The sequence below is a fragment of the Cornus florida genome, unplaced genomic scaffold (genome assembly GCF_030987335.1).
Source record: "Cornus florida cultivar Cherokee Brave unplaced genomic scaffold, ASM3098733v1 CherokeeBrave_3.0.0_Hap2_Chr03, whole genome shotgun sequence".
NCBI classification, from domain to species: domain Eukaryota; kingdom Viridiplantae; phylum Streptophyta; class Magnoliopsida; order Cornales; family Cornaceae; genus Cornus; species Cornus florida.
Window position 1 is genome coordinate 76,744,390 of NW_026775573.1, and position 16,348 is coordinate 76,760,737.

The window sequence follows — 16,348 nt, forward strand, 5'->3', positions numbered from 1 at the left end:
GGGGGGTTCGAATTTTGCATCGGCAATATTTTTAAGCTGTGGAACATTGTAGCACATCCTAATGGGTAAGTTACATTTGCGTGCATAATATTTTTCAAGAAAACCTCATCCTTGGTGATTTGAGCCTCCTATGGACTCATTTTGCATTTTTATTTCATAATTTGATTTTAGGGCATTTTGGGGTTTTCCTTCAAAAAATAAATTCCGATCTTCAAATGGTCACTTAGAAAACATGATTTTAGGGGGGGGGGGGGGGGGGGTGTTCTTCTTCATGTTTTTCCAGAAAATTTCATCTTGGTACCAAAAATCCCTCGCAAAGTTCAGCTTTCAGTTTTGCATTTTAGCAGCTTTTTAACCCTCATGACCTGATTTCATGAATGGACATTTTGGGCATTTTATAACGAGTGTTTTTTCATTTTCTCCCATGCTTCCGGATAGAAAATTTGATTTCGGAAGTGGTTTCTTCCTCGTGTTTTTCCAGGAAAATTCGTTTGGTAGCCTGTTTTTGATCTCAGATGTGGACAGTTACTGTAACAGCTTTTTGCCCTCTTGTCCAGTTCTGATCTAGGGGCATTTTGGAGATTTTGCAGTGAGTTTTTTTCGTTTCCTTGCAAGTGATCGGGTAGAAAATGCGATTTTAGGGGGGGTTTCTTCTTCGTGTTTTTTCAGAGAAACTCGTTTCGACCTCCGTTTCAAGCCTCAGTTTTGAAAACTCACTTTTTTTTTTTTTTTTTTTCTTGCTGTCAGTATGTGCATGCCATTGGGCGCCGCCGCATGGGGCGCCAGGCGCACCATGGCCTTCGTCGGGCCGCCACGATGTCTCAACTTCAAACCCTTGTTTCTCCCTCATCCGAACTCCAAATCGAGTGATCTTTTTTTTGAACTTGACTATTTTTTCCCTGTCTTTCCAACGGTGTACTCAGCTACACCTAAATCTTCCTATATAATTACCAGTTTACCCTTTTTGCCTTAAGTGCTCGTTTATCTTCGTCATGCTGTTTTTCCTTTGTCCTGACTCCAAATCATGCGATTGTTAAATCCAGCTTGATTATTTTTTTGTTTTCTTCCCATTGGTGTGCTCTGTGGCACCCGAGTTCATATTTTTAGAAAATTACCATTTTGCCCCTAGGAGCTCATTTGTCATATTTTCGATCTTTTGCTTCCATATCAGTTCTCATTGAGTTCCACGACCTCATGCAAGGTCACTTTGACTTCTTAGAGTCTTATTTTTTATTTTCGCTGCCGCATTCAGATCCGTTGTCGGATCAATCTTTGCTTCATCACAGGATGCATTAGTTTGAAAAACCAAGGCCGTCACAAATTTAGAAACAATGTTGAAAGGCTTTAAATTGAAACCTAAAGGTAAGTTTATTTTATCTCCTCCCGTAAACTTATGTTCTGTGCATTCTATAGAGACTCCAGGAACTTAATTAAACTTTAAAAGATATGTGTTATGCATGATAAATTAAACTGTGATCCATTGTATGCCTTTGTTTAAACTGTAACTGTTTTATTCATAAACTGTTTTGATCATGGTTTAAGCTTTTGTCAATTAATTCATACTGGAATTGGAGGAGTTTCTAGGACTGTTGGAACCTAAATTGAATCTTAAAAACTTTAAAAGAATTGGTACAGAGGACATACACTTCGCAGGAAGCGAAGAAGAAGAACAGAGGCGGAGCAGTTGGGCTCTTAAGGAGAGAGCCAGCTCCTTAGGTGAGAGATCTGACTCTCCATGAGGGAGAGCTGGCTTTGGAAGCTTGAGAGCCGGCTTCCATGAAGGGGGAGCCAGTTCCCTTGTTGATGCACTCTTACGGGGTGTTTTCTGAAGGTTTTTGGTTCCAAGGGCTTAAATGTAATTTCTGGAAAGTGATATGGGGTTTTAAATGTTTAAAATTAACCTGTTAAAACCTAAAAATAGTTAGTATATGCTAGTGTGCCAATAGTAAGAGACATCATGAATTTTTTTAAAGATTAGTATGCATGGTGTCAAGGAAGGAGGAAGACTTAATTTTTAGTTTGTTTAGCAAACTAAATGGACTGGTATGAAAGTTATGTTTTGGATTTTATATAAATGATATATATAATTGAATGAAGGCCAGGAATGTTAGTTTATACTATGCTAATAGACTCCATGAAATTTAAATAATAATTTGCATGTGGTCAAGGATTATGGAGGTTTTATTGCTAGTGGTTGTTTTAGCAAATTAAATGGACTAATAGGAATGTATTTTTTTGGATTGGAGTGTATGTGCTCAGTTTATACTTTTGAGTATCATTATATCATGCTTTGGATTCATAATTAAGGATTAAATGGACATCATGAAATTTATATAATAATTTGCATGCTATTAAGGATTGTGGAATGTTTAAATTGCTAGTCTTCTTTAGTAAATTTAATGGATTAGTATGAAAGGATTTTTAGGATTTTGGTATAATGTTCTCAGTTAATACTTCTGATTATCATTATAACATGCTATGGATTTTAAATCGATGAACGATTATAATTTTTGCTTTGTCAATTGGATGGATATGGATAGTTTAAATTGTATATCTTTACTCTAGCAATTTAAACGGAGGTTCTATGATTGTAATCATATATCTTGTCTATATCTAATTTCTATTATATTTGTTTCCGGATCTACTTGATGTTCAAATGAGCGTGCATCATTTATGGATCATATGCATTATATGCAACGGTATGGGATGGTGGCATATTGGGGATGGATTAGATCAAAACGCTAAGTCCTACGTATTCGTACATATGGAATGGATTAACTAAAATAGTTAAATCCTACGTGGATGCATGTCCTATCAACTAAAATAGTTGAACGACATATCGGATGTTTGTTTTATGTTTCTGTAATAGGAAGGATTTATATATATACTTATGATACCGTGATATGAGCTTGAGTCTCAGGATCATGGTTAGGGTGCGTATATCGCAAGGGATGAGTAACTAGATATTGCTGATGTTCCCTAATAGGTCTAGGGCACATGCACACCGTAATGTGTGATTTACATGTTACCTTCTATTTAGGCAAAACTACACTATAGGCTAGTGAGCATCCTATAATGTGTATCTATATCTGTATGGACTATTTTAGTTATTGTCGAGCTATCTAGGATGTATCTGCGTATCGGGTTTATGTATGGATGGTAGTAGGATGGAACCTGCATGTAGGCCTGACCCACTCTTATTTTTCAGGTGTTCGTTAGTACCAGGCTTAGACCCTGATCATGATGAAGCAGATACAGTCACTCACTCTTTCGACTATGTAGGATTTCCTTTCGTATTTTAGTTTTGGATTTTGGTTCTACAATTTATTGTTCATTTGGGATTATTAGGGGTCCACTGGATAGATTCCCGAGTTGTACGGATTAGAAGATTAAATTATATAAATCTATAATTAATGGAGGATTTTCGTATTTTAAATTCTTTTCAGCTTATTATTCTCTTTTTAATTCTTTTGTATTCTTACTTGTTTACATTTTAATTATTTGGTATCCGTCGGATCTGTGCTCGGACTTGATCACCCGTGGCTCTAGAATCGAGGGGTATCACACTTTTTGGGGAATAATATCTTATGATTAGTGTTTTAGCCTTGTGAATTTAATTAATCTTGGGTTTTCCTTTGATTTTTATGGATTAATTCTTTTTATTGATTCTACATGTGATTACATGTTGTCTTAAGTGTGATTATTTGGGAATTGATCTCTACACTAGTTTTTCTATATTAATTGCATATCTATATGTGGTTGATTGAGAATCTAGTGATGGCTAGATATGGTCTTTATTAAATGGGTTTGTTAATTAATTTGATGGATTATGCTTGTGCTTGATGGGTTGTTCTATAATTTAATTCAAGCTTGTTGGTAGGTGGACAATCTTTACTTGATTTGATATTCCATGGCTTATTATTACAAATTCCATGATTCTTTAGATTGATGTGTGCTATAATTGTGACTAGTTTGATAGGTCTTGCTTAGAATTGATGGGTTGTTCTACGCTTAGTTTAATTGTCGGTTAGGTAGGCAATTCATTATTGAATTTGATGGTCTATGCTTAATATTGCAATTGGTAGTCGCATTTAGTTCACAATAATGTTTTCCCCAAATTAGTTGAAAGTGTGTGGTTTGGTGAACGAGCTTGGTGGCGATTCTAATGCACCCCAAGACCTCGCTTCTCATCTCTTAAATCCCTAACTCAATTTACCTTATTTTAATTGTATTTTAAATTCCTTGCATCATAGTTTAATCAACTAATCTCTCTTTTTTACAATCAATTGATACATTAGAGTCGAGATTAAATTCCAACACGTATAATCTCTGTGGACGATCCCTACTCACTATACTTCATTAGTTATGTAGTGGTTTCTAAAAATGTAAATTTGACTAGAAAGGCTTCCGAAACCACATTCATATTTTGACCTTGCGAAGCAACCTCTCGCATTACAAAATCCGTTTTCTAAACACATAGAAAGGGTGCTATGAACGATCAGAGCACTGATGTGATCGATCCAACTTGCTGAGAAATGAAAAGTCAACCGTTCGTGACGTAGAAGACACGGGGCGAATCCCAATGGTCACTTTGAGGCTCGTGACCCCCTATACACCTCAACAATGCACAAATGGTCACTTAAAACGGCACGTGTCCCCCGATTCAAAGTCAAAAATAAAAACAATATAAACAAATATATACATATATATATACACATGCTCATAATTCCAAAAATGGAAACAATATCAACCTTAAAAGCTTTGAATCTAAGCATGGCAACAAGATAACACATGAATTAACATAAAAATGAAAAAGGAAGCTTGAACTTACTGAGATCCGAGAAGAGAGATGAAGAGAGAAGAGAGACGAGATAAAAAAAGGTGGAGATGGAGCTTTGGAGTCACCAGGATCTCACCAGAGGTGGGGAAGATGACTGGAGAGCGTCGGAAGAGAGAAAAGGGCTTTGGATCGATGAAATGAACGATCCAACTGACCCTTGGATCTATTTTTTAAAAGTTGTTCTTGACATGTGTAATGAATTATATGGTTCATCGGATTGATCGAACCTAGATCGATCATAAAGGTGCTCAGATTGATCGAACCTACAAAATGACAAAATATTTTTCAAAATTTTTGAATTTTTTTTGAAAATTTCAAAAAAAAAAAAAAAAATTGAATTTTTAAAATTTTTTTATTTTTATTTTTGAATTTTGAAAAGTCAAAATCAAAAGAAAGAACTCAAAACAATTGGAGAATGATCGATCAGACCCTGATCAATCCAAGACTTAAAAATCTGCAGACATATTCAAATGATGAGACACAGAGATGAATTTTTCGGAGCTTCAAAAATTTTCTAAGTATAGAATTGAGATCAATCATAGGGATATCCAGATCAATCGAGTTCACTTGGAACGATCAAACAGAAGGTTCAAACGATGGGGATAGGGAGATGAAATTTTAAGAGAATTAACTACAGAGGTGTTCGATTGAACAGGCACTAAATGCCTAATTTCGAGATGAAAGTGCACACATTCCCTATCAAAACCTTAAAAAAAAGAAAAAAAGAAAAATGGATGATCATAAGTTGTATCTAGATGACGCAAGAAAAGAAAATAAAAGAGAAATGAGGGAGGAATAGGGTTGGAAACCCTACGAAGCACTAGTGTTTAACGTCCCTAGCAAGACGTTGGGCTATTTTAGCTCGGACCAAAGATCTTAGTGTGCATCCCTTCCTTAATAGGGTGAATGGAACTTCGAACCCCCACCCAACAAACTATTCTCTATGGAACTTGTTGGATTTGGTTCAAGTGAAATTGATGGCCTTTTGTCAATAAAATTTTTGGGCTTCCATGCCCTTTCAACATTAGCTTTGAAAACAAGTTCTCTTGAAACCTTGTTGGAATGAAAATCATTTGAAGTTTCGGTAACGACCCAGATTTCTCAACCCGGTGCGTTAGTGATGAACCGGAAGTTGACCCGATAACAGATCCGAAATGTGGAAACAAAAGAAGCCAAATGACTTCAAGAGATGTACGTCATCCCTAAGGCCCCAAAATGACTCTCCATGAAGCCACGGAACTCAAATGAGCCAAACAAATGAAGCAAGAATGCCTAACCCGAAAAGAGATGAATTAAGGGCAAAATGGTCATTTCTCACTTAAAAGGGTGCCACTGTGCACACCATTGGAAGGAAAATGAAAAATAAACAAAATTAGACTCAAGAATCTTCTGATTCTGAGTCCGGGCAGAAAAGATATGAAATTCCAACACCCGATGCGAAAGTTATGAAGCAATGATTTAACATTTTCCAATATTTTCATAATAAACTTTGAAAACAAAAGTGCATAGAAAACGAGATACATGTCAATGGCCTCTGGCTTCATCTCATACATGTTAAATACATTGAAAAGAGTGCACTTACGTACATTTTACATATACGAATCAACGAATACAAGTTTAAACAAATAAGGCTACAAAGAGGCATCTTATGCTAACACTTGCATAAAATAGAAACTTAGAAACTGTAAACCATCCAAGGAGCAATGGAATCTTCAAATCCTGAGTCCTGTATCTGAAATATGCCCCAGTATCACAGGGGTGAGTAACATAAAGCTACTCGTAGGAGATGAGCATGCATCGACCTAGCATTTTACAATTTATCACCTTATGGTGAAACATGTTAAAGGGGCTCATGCCACCTAACGTCTACGTCAAAATGAGATCCAGAGAGCATCCTAAGCTACCTAGATCATTTATATCATAATCACATTGTTCATGTAATTCAAAAAACATGGAAACATGTTATACAAGGCAACAAGATATAGATTCTCAAAGTCTTCAACTTGAAATCCAAATACGAAAACAACAAGTGTGGGTTATGCCACCTAACATCTATGTTCAAAATGAATCTATAAGGTCATTCCTAAACTACATTTGAACATCAAAATACAAATTATGATATCGATATAATTTAATCAACAATAGAACTTCCAATACAATGCATGAAGCATACTTTCACAAAGCTACTTCTTAAGCTCAAAAAAGAAAATCAAATAAGGAACGACAAGTTACGATATCATCTAGTTATCAACTTGAAATGAAATACGAAATCAAACAAAGTGGATACTCGGACGTCACGCCGAATCAGACCGACAGCATAGTTACTTTAGGGTTACTAGCCCATGGGTAACTTCCCTATGTGCGCACTAGACTATATAGAGGGACAATCCCCCGTACTGGAACCAAGTCCTAGCCGTAGCCAAACAACGACATCCCCAAGTTTCCAAAATCAACAAATTGCGCAACAACGTATATATCTCAACATGTATATACAAGATATCAACTATTTACCAAGCACAATCCAAATTTGGAAACACATACAATACATGCTCTAAATCTACATCTACTATGGCATGACAAATGTCGAATCTTCAGTGTACAACTCGTTACACGCTATAACAATATATTTCAACGTTGAAAGCATAAACTCATGAATCTAACATAACAACAGTCTAGTTCAATGCTTAAACTATAACAATGTGAATACACAACAAGTCCAAATCTATAATATAAACTTAGGAACAACTTCCAAAATATAATTAAATCCATAGAACAATTATATAGAATTTAATTAAATAAAAATAATTAAATCCTCTAGACTTCAATTCAATTCCAAATGGCTTCAAATTAATACACGTCAAAGATCACATTGTGGTCATTACATATGTCATATCAATACTTTAATTTAAGCCATGAATAGTAAAATAAAATTTAATTAAATATAAATAATTAAATTCCTAGATTTCAACATTCATCAAAATGTCCAAAATTTAATATACAACAAAGATTAATTCATGATAATCACTAATATCAAGTCAAAAGCTTAATTACATCTATGGAGTAATTAAATAGAATTTAATTACATAAAATTTAAATAATTCTCTAGATTTCAAAACAACTCTAAAAGTTCCCAAATTAATATATAACATAGATTAAGACATGGCCTAATCAAATATCAAGTCCTTAATTAATTCTTCATCATATACAACCATGTGAATTAATTTTTAACTAATGAATAATTAAATAAAATTCTAAATTCCATACAAAAATATGGTATACACATCAAAAATGATAAATCACGTAGCACATAAGCCTATAAACATCTCCTACCTCCAAATGCATTCCCCGCCTGAAAGTTAACGCCGGTAAACTCCGGTCAATAGCGGCGGAATGGAAACCTGTTAGGTGGGAATGTGGCCGACGCTAAGGAGATCATTCTGCCCTAAAGGACCCACTCCGGTATCCGGCTACAAATGGTTCAAAACCCCCATGGAAATTCCTAGATTCAAACTTTCAAAAATTCGTAAAATATTCTACATACCTCAAAAAATTAAGGCCTTTGAGTATGATGGGGAGAGCGATAAGGGGAACGTTTTCCATCAAGGAACCAAGTCCGGAAGACCAGCCGATCGGCCTGAAAATGGAAAGGAAGCTTGAAGGCAAAAAAAAGAAATAAAATGAAATGATTTTGGGAGAGGAAGAGAACCCGTGGCAGAAGAGGAAGCATTATGGAAAATTAGAAAATTTTCTAATTTTTGTCCTGTTTATAATTCCCAATTTTTCAATAATCACGAACTTACCCCAAAACTTTACAAAATTGCAAAAAGGCCCCAAAACGCCTTGAAGAGTGAAAATTTTAGAAACATGCTCAAACGGAAAAACACAATGAACAAAAAAGATTCAAAATGAGAAAATATGCACAACGGAAGAAACGGCGTCAAAAACTAAATCCCGAGCAGAGAGATATGCCCCAAACAAGTTCGGCGGCAATCGGTCCAGAAACTCTGAAACTGAAGAAAAACGACCAGAATGGAATTCTATGAATTTACATGTTAACAAAAAGTGAAAATGAATCCCGTACGAGGATCTAGGCTCTAGACGAGACATTTTGCAATAACTTTCGTTAATTGCACAATGACCCCTACAAAAAGGGTTAACTGCGAAACTGTCCTAAAATGAAAATATATTCTAAAAAAATATTTTCTTAGATACCCTTGAAATAAAATATCTTTAAAAGATATTTATGAAAAGCACCCCAAGAAAAGAAATTAATTCCAAAGATTTATGCATCCATGCCCCTATGGACATTAGGAGCAACCAGAGTACTTTTATGAAAAAGTAAAGATACGTACTTCGTGGGAACCACTCAAAACGAAGATACGTGAAGTCAAAAACCAACTCTGAGCACAAGAAGTGACGTTTTGCCAATAAAGTGATAAACGGGGAAAAGACAAAATAGGGAAAGGGACGAAATAGGAATAAGGATAAAAAGGTGAATAGTGTCGAAAAACGAAATTGTGGAAATGACTCGGTCCTCAAAGGAAGTTGTCAATCCACGAAAAAGAGTCTCAGAAACCATTTCCGAGCACTCAAGGCGACACTAAGTGACGAAAAACCATCCACAAAAAAGAAAAGACAACGGAAAAAATTTATCCGCAAAATTTGAGGAAAAAAGAAAAGGAAGAAAATGACCAGGTTATTACAACTTTCCCACCTTAAAGGGATTTCGTCCTCGAAATCCAGCCCCAATAAAGCAAAAGGCGAAACTAGGATAACTACAGAGTACATCTCCAAGTACCCCAAACAACATGCAACAAAAACAATCCCAAGACTGAAAGACAACGCTCAAGCCAACTACATTTGCACCTACGTGCTTACTACTGAACAACCTCTCAAAAGAAAAATGACCGCACGGCCACACGACAAGTCAAAGGTCACTCACAGAACCCAACGCCAGACAAAGGAATGGAAGACAACAACCATAAGCATTTCTCCTGATGAACCATCATGTCGATCTAAAAATAACCCAAAAAGAACTCCAAGATCATCACAGATCAAATCAAAGTACAAAACAAGAACAACGTGGCAGTACGAATAGTGACCAGAACCTGCCCACACTTACTCGTCAGTAAGGTAACATGGCAGTATAAGGCTCTAATTCATAACCTACCCCCCCACTAGGTCTACCCATGAAACCTCTCAATACAAATGACATCAATGTCGTGAATCATCATTACCAAAATCACTACAGGAACCAGGCATCTTGTTAGAGTTGGGGTAGCTAATCCCAAAACTTTGACAACAATGTCATAAGCACCACTAAGCTTAAGGTCCTAAGTCCTCAATACAACAAAACCAACAACTCCAACGCCTTAAAATACTCCTATTAATAACCTCAATCAAGAGTCCAAGTCTAACAAGCAAAGCATCATCTCCGAAATCCCAGATATCATCCTGAAACAGATCAACTACGAAACCACACTGAAATCAAACATCAGATCAAAATCCCTACTACGGATGACCAAATCCTTGAAATACAAGTCAACTAAGTGGTATACACATCAAGTCCTGACAACCAAAGTCACAAAATGAATCTCTCAAAGCCGTGCTTGGCATCGCCAAGCTAAATCAAAATCCTTTAATTTCAATTCACAATCAATCACTGGAACTACAATTCCTCAAAACTATGCCTAGCCATAACTAGGACGAGAAAATTTCATAAACAAGCCAAATCCAACGGCGATCTTTCAAAACTTCTCCTAAAGGTCAACCACATCTAGGTCTCCAAAAAAATAAACCAAGTCTCCAAAGGACATTCTCAAAAGAGTAGCGAGTTCACCTCACGAATTAAATAAATCCTCAATGATATGGACGCAAGTCCCCGTAAAATGATCTCACACCAATCAACTCACTCTAAGCACCACAACTCCTTCAACAACCATGGCAAAACTCCCCAAGGAAAGACACGAAGGAAAGAAAACCACCAGTCCTAAGAAGGATAACACCACGACTCCATCTCTAAAATGAATGACAATAAAGTCAAAGACTTCACCCCCTACATGAAAGTAAGTCGACCAAAATCCATCAAATCCTCGCTAAAGACTCAAAATGACAACGATGATCCTCACGGACCAACCAACCCCAAAACTGCGCACAAGGCGACGAAGAGAAGAGACTCACTCCTTATGAAGTCCCACCCACGAACCAAGAAAGAAGAGGAATCCCATTCTTCCACTTCCCACCTTAAAGAAATAGACAGCTCATAACTAAACAAATGTGACAACTCCTCTACATGGAATCTCACAACAAAAATCAAACACACTACGTACGATTGAGGGAAACAGAAAAGAGAATCAAACACGGAAGTCATGCATATGACAAGGAACGCAACTACCAAATAAATAAATCTACTCACATAGATAAAACCAAAGGTACATGCAGCACGTCTCCACGTAAGCACAAAAGTCATGTCACAAAAATTCAGTAACAACATGGCATCTCTAAGCATATAAAGAAAGCATGCAAAAGCCACATAAGAAGAAAACAAATGTGGATAGACCTCCACCTACTCATACATCGCAATAACATAAATCATACTACGAACATGGTAGTAAATGAAACTGTAGAAAACAAAAGTGATGTAACAATGAACCCTATAGACATCGTGTCCTAGAGTGTCTAGAGTGTCTAGGTAGAAGGAATGATCGGCCTTAGCCATAACTATCTCCAAAAACCAACGCAACAACAACCTTTCTCAAAACAAACGTGAGCCCTTACCATAATGGTAAGACTCTAACAATCCATCACTGAATCTAAAGGTGACACCACAAGTGACACTAACAATGCAATGCTCTCTTTACCCAAAACATCAATCAATCGACTTGATCCCAAAAGCGTTATCACACAAGGAGAACTTAAATGAAATGGCTACTCTAGCCATACAATTAGACAACCAAATCGATCACTACGACAGATCCCCAAAACAACCATCATTATTATCGATCAAAAGGACTACACCTGTTGGAACAAAACCCAACGCTGATTCCATCCGAACTGCACTCGTAGCTTGCCAGTACGGTAGCATGACAGTGCCATGCACCCTCCCACAACGTACCCGCCATGAAAATTGCAATCTCAGAGGAACCTTCCAAAACAACCAAGGATCGGAAAAGGTCCAAAACCTAACCATGGCCTAAAATCAACAAATCCAGTATTACGGTTGTGCCTAATGGCTCACTCCACTAGAGCCTAAACAAAAGGTGTCTCTCCACCTACCTCAAAACCAACTCTAGGTCAACAACAACCTAAACTATAATACAACCGTGACTACAATAACTATCAACCTCAATTTGTGCCTCAATGACCAATCCCGTGTCATGCAAAATATGCAACACAGTTATGTATATACGAATCTAATCTAGCATACATCATATGTCATGCTCTTTATATTGGAATCAAAACAAGTTAAACAGATAGCATACCACGTATAGCACATAAGACCTAAACATTTTATCAAACCAAAACATGTTATCATAAAGCATATAAGCACGTAAAACAAAGCAACAGAAATGTGATATGCACCCCAAACCCGTCATCCCAAGGTATTCAAACATAGGAGCTCTGATACCACTTGTAACGACCCGGATTTCTCAACCTGGTGCGTTAGTGATGAACCAAAAGTAGACTCGATAACGGATCCGAAATGCGGAAGTAAAAGAAGCTAAATGACCTCAAGAGATGTATGTCATCCCTAAGGCCCCAAAATGACTCTCCATGAAGCCACAGAACTCAAATGAGCCAAGAAAATGAAGCAAGAATGCCTAACCCGAAAAGAGATGAACTAAGGGCAAAATGGTCATTTCTCACTGAAAAGGGTGCCACCGTGCACACCATTGGAAGGACAACGAAAAATGAACAAAATTAGACTCAAGAATCGTTTGATTATGAGTCTGGGCAGAAAAGATATGAAATTCCAACACCCGATGCGAAAGTTATGAAGCAATGACTTAACATTTTCCAATATTTTCATAATAAACTTTGAAAACAAAAGTGCATAGAAAATGAGATACATGTCAATGGCCGCCGGCCTCATCTCATACATGTTAAATACATTGAAAAGAGTGCACTTATGTACACTTTACATATACGAATCAACGAATACAAGTTTAAACAAATAAGGCTACAAAGAGGCATTTTATGCTAACACTTGCATAAAATAGAAACTTAGAAACTGTAAGCCATCCAAGGAGCAATGGAATCTTTAAATCCTGAGTCCTATACCTGAAATATGCCCCAGTATCATAGGGGTGAGTAACATAAAGCTACTCGTAGGAGATGAGCATGCATCGACCTAGCATTTTACAATTTTATCACCTTATAGTGAAACATGTTAAGGGGGCTCATGCCACCTAACGTCTATGTCAAGATGAGACCCAAGGAGCATCCTAAGCTACCTAGATCACTTATATCATAATCACATTGTTCATGCAATTCAAACAACATGGAAACATGTTATAGAAGGCAACAAGATATAGATTCTCAAAGTCTTCAACTTGGAATCCAAATACGAAAACAACAAGTGTGGCTCATACCACCTAATGTCTATGGTCAAAATGAATCTATAAGGTCATTTCTAAACTACATTTGAACATTAAAACACAAATTATGATATCGATGCAATTTAACCAACAATGGAACTTCCAACACAACGCATGAAGCATACTTTCACAAAGCTACATCTTAAGCTCAAAATAGGAAATCAAATAAGGAACAACAAGTTACGATATCATCTAGTTATCAACTTGAAATGAAATACGAAATCAAACAAAGTGGATACTCAGACGTCACGTCGGATCAGACCGACAACATAGTTACTTTAGGGTTACTAGCCCATGGGTAACCTCCCTATGTGCGCACTAGACTATATAGAGGGACAATCCCCCATACTAGAACCAAGTCCTAGCCGTAGCCAAACAACGACATCCCCAAGTTTCCAAAATCAACAAATTGTGCAATAACGTATATATCTCAACATGTATATACAAGATATCAACTATTTACCAAGCACAATCCAAATTTGGAAACACATACAATACATGCTCTAAATCTACATCTACTATGGCATGACAAATGTCGAATTTTCAGTGTGCGACTCATTACACGCTATAACAATATATTTCAACGTTGAAAACATAAACTCATGAATCTAACATAACCACAGTCTAGTTCAATGCTTAAACTATAACAATGTGAATACACAACAAGTCCAAATCCATAATTTAAACTTAGGAACAACTTCCAAATTATAATAAATCCATAGAACAATTATATAGAATTTAATTAAATAAAAATAATTAAATTCTCTATATTTCAATTCAATTCCAAATGGCTTCAAATTAATACACGTCAAAGATCACATTGTGGTCATTACATATGTCATATCAATACTTTAATTTAAGCCATGAATCGTAAAATAAAATTTAATTAAATATAAATAATTAAATCCCTAGATTTCAACATTCATCAAAATGTCTCAAATTTAATATATAACAAAGATTAATTCATGATAATCACTAATATCAAGTCAAAAGCTTAATTACATCTATGGAGTAATTAAATATTACATAAAATTTAAATAATTCTCTAGATTCCAAGACAACTCTAAAAGTTCCCAAATTAATATATAACATAAATTAAGACAAGGGCTAATCAAATATCAAGTCCTTAATTAATTCTTCATCATATACAACAATGTGAATTAATTTTTAACTAATGAATAATTAAATAAAATTCTAAATTCCATACAAAAACATGGTATACACATCAAAAATGATAAATCACATAGCACATAAGCCTATAAACTTCTCCTACCTCCAAATGCATTCCCGGCCGGAAAGTCAACGCCGGTCAACTCCGGTCCATGGAAAACTGTTCGGTGGGAATGTGGCCGACGCCAAAGAGATCATTCTGCCCCAAAGGACCCACTCCGGAATCCGGCTACAAATGGTTCAAAACCCCCATTGAATTTCCTAGATTCAAACCTTCAAAAATTCGTAAAATATTCTACATACCTCTAAAAATTAAGGCCTTTGAGTATGATGTAGAGACCGATGAGGGGAACGTTGTCCGTCAAGGAACCAAGTCCGGAAGACCAGTCGATCGGCTGAAAAATGGAAGGGAAGCTTGATGGCAAAAAAAGAGAAATAAAATGAAATGATTTTGGGAGAGGAAGAGAACCCACGACTGAAGAGGAAGCATTCTGAAAAATTAGAAAATTTTCTAATTTTTGTTCTATTTATAATTCCCAATTTTTTAATAATCGCGAACTTACCCCAAAACTTTACAAAATTGCAAAAAGGCCCCAAAACGCCTTGAAGAGTGAAAATTTCAGAAACATGCTCAAACGGAAAAACACCATGAACAAAAAAGATTTAAAATGAGAAAATATGAATAACGGAAGAAACGACGTCAAAAACTGAATCCCGACCACAGAGATATGCCCCAAACAAGTTCGGCGGCAACCGGGTCTAGAAACTCTGAAACTGGAGAAAAACGACCAGAATGGAATTCTATGAATTTACAAGTCAACAAAAAGTGAAAATGAATACCGTACAAGGATCCAGGCTCCAGACGAGACATATTGCAATAACTTTCGTTAATTGCACAATGACCCCTACAAAAAGGGTTAACTGCGAACTGCCCCTACAAAAAATATTTTCTTAGATACCCTTGAAATAAAATATCTTTAAAAGATATTTATGAAAAACCCCCCAAGAAAAGAAATTAATTCCAAAGATTTATGCATCCATGCCCCTATGGACACCGGGAGTAACCAGAGTACTTTTCTGAAAAAGTAAATATACGTACTTCGTGGGAACCATTCAAGACGAAGATACGTGAAGTCAAAAACCAACTCTGAGCACAAGAAATGAGGTTTTGCCAATAAAGTGATAAACGGGGAAAAGACGAAATAGGGAAAGGGACGAAATATGAAAAAGGACAAAAAGGTGAATAGTGTCGAAAAACGAAATTGTGGAAATGACTCGGTCCTCAAAGGAAGTTGTCATGCTCTCATATAAGTACCACACATCATCTTCATGCCTATCAAGAAAAGAACCACCCATAGAAGCATCAACCATACCTTTATGGTTGTCCAACAAATTTTCAAAGAGGTATTGAACTAATTGCCATTTAGGGATGTTATGGTGTGGACATATCCTAAACAAATCATTCAATCGCTCCCATACCTCATAATACCTTTCCCCATCCCCTTGTGAGAATTAATGGAATGAAGTTCTCATTACACTGGTTTTAGATACCGGATAGTACTTTTTTAAGAACTCTTATTGCATCTTTGCCCAAGTAGTTATAGAAAAAGGTCTCAAATTGTTGAACCAATATTTTGTTTTATCTTTTAGGGTGAAAGGGGAGAGTTTTGACCTCAAAACCTCTTCTAACATATCCATGTTTTTCACGGTGGAACACATTTCAAGAAACTCATCCAAATGC

At 36.3% G+C, this 16,348-nt stretch overlaps 1 non-coding gene across 1 annotated transcript; it reads left to right on the forward strand.

The window, feature by feature from the left end:
* Positions 1–16,036: 16,036 nt before the first annotated feature.
* Positions 16,037–16,143, forward strand: LOC132301919 (small nucleolar RNA R71). The gene has a single exon (XR_009480678.1). It is a non-coding gene; the product is annotated as a small nucleolar RNA R71 (small nucleolar RNA).
* Positions 16,144–16,348: the final 205 nt, after the last annotated feature.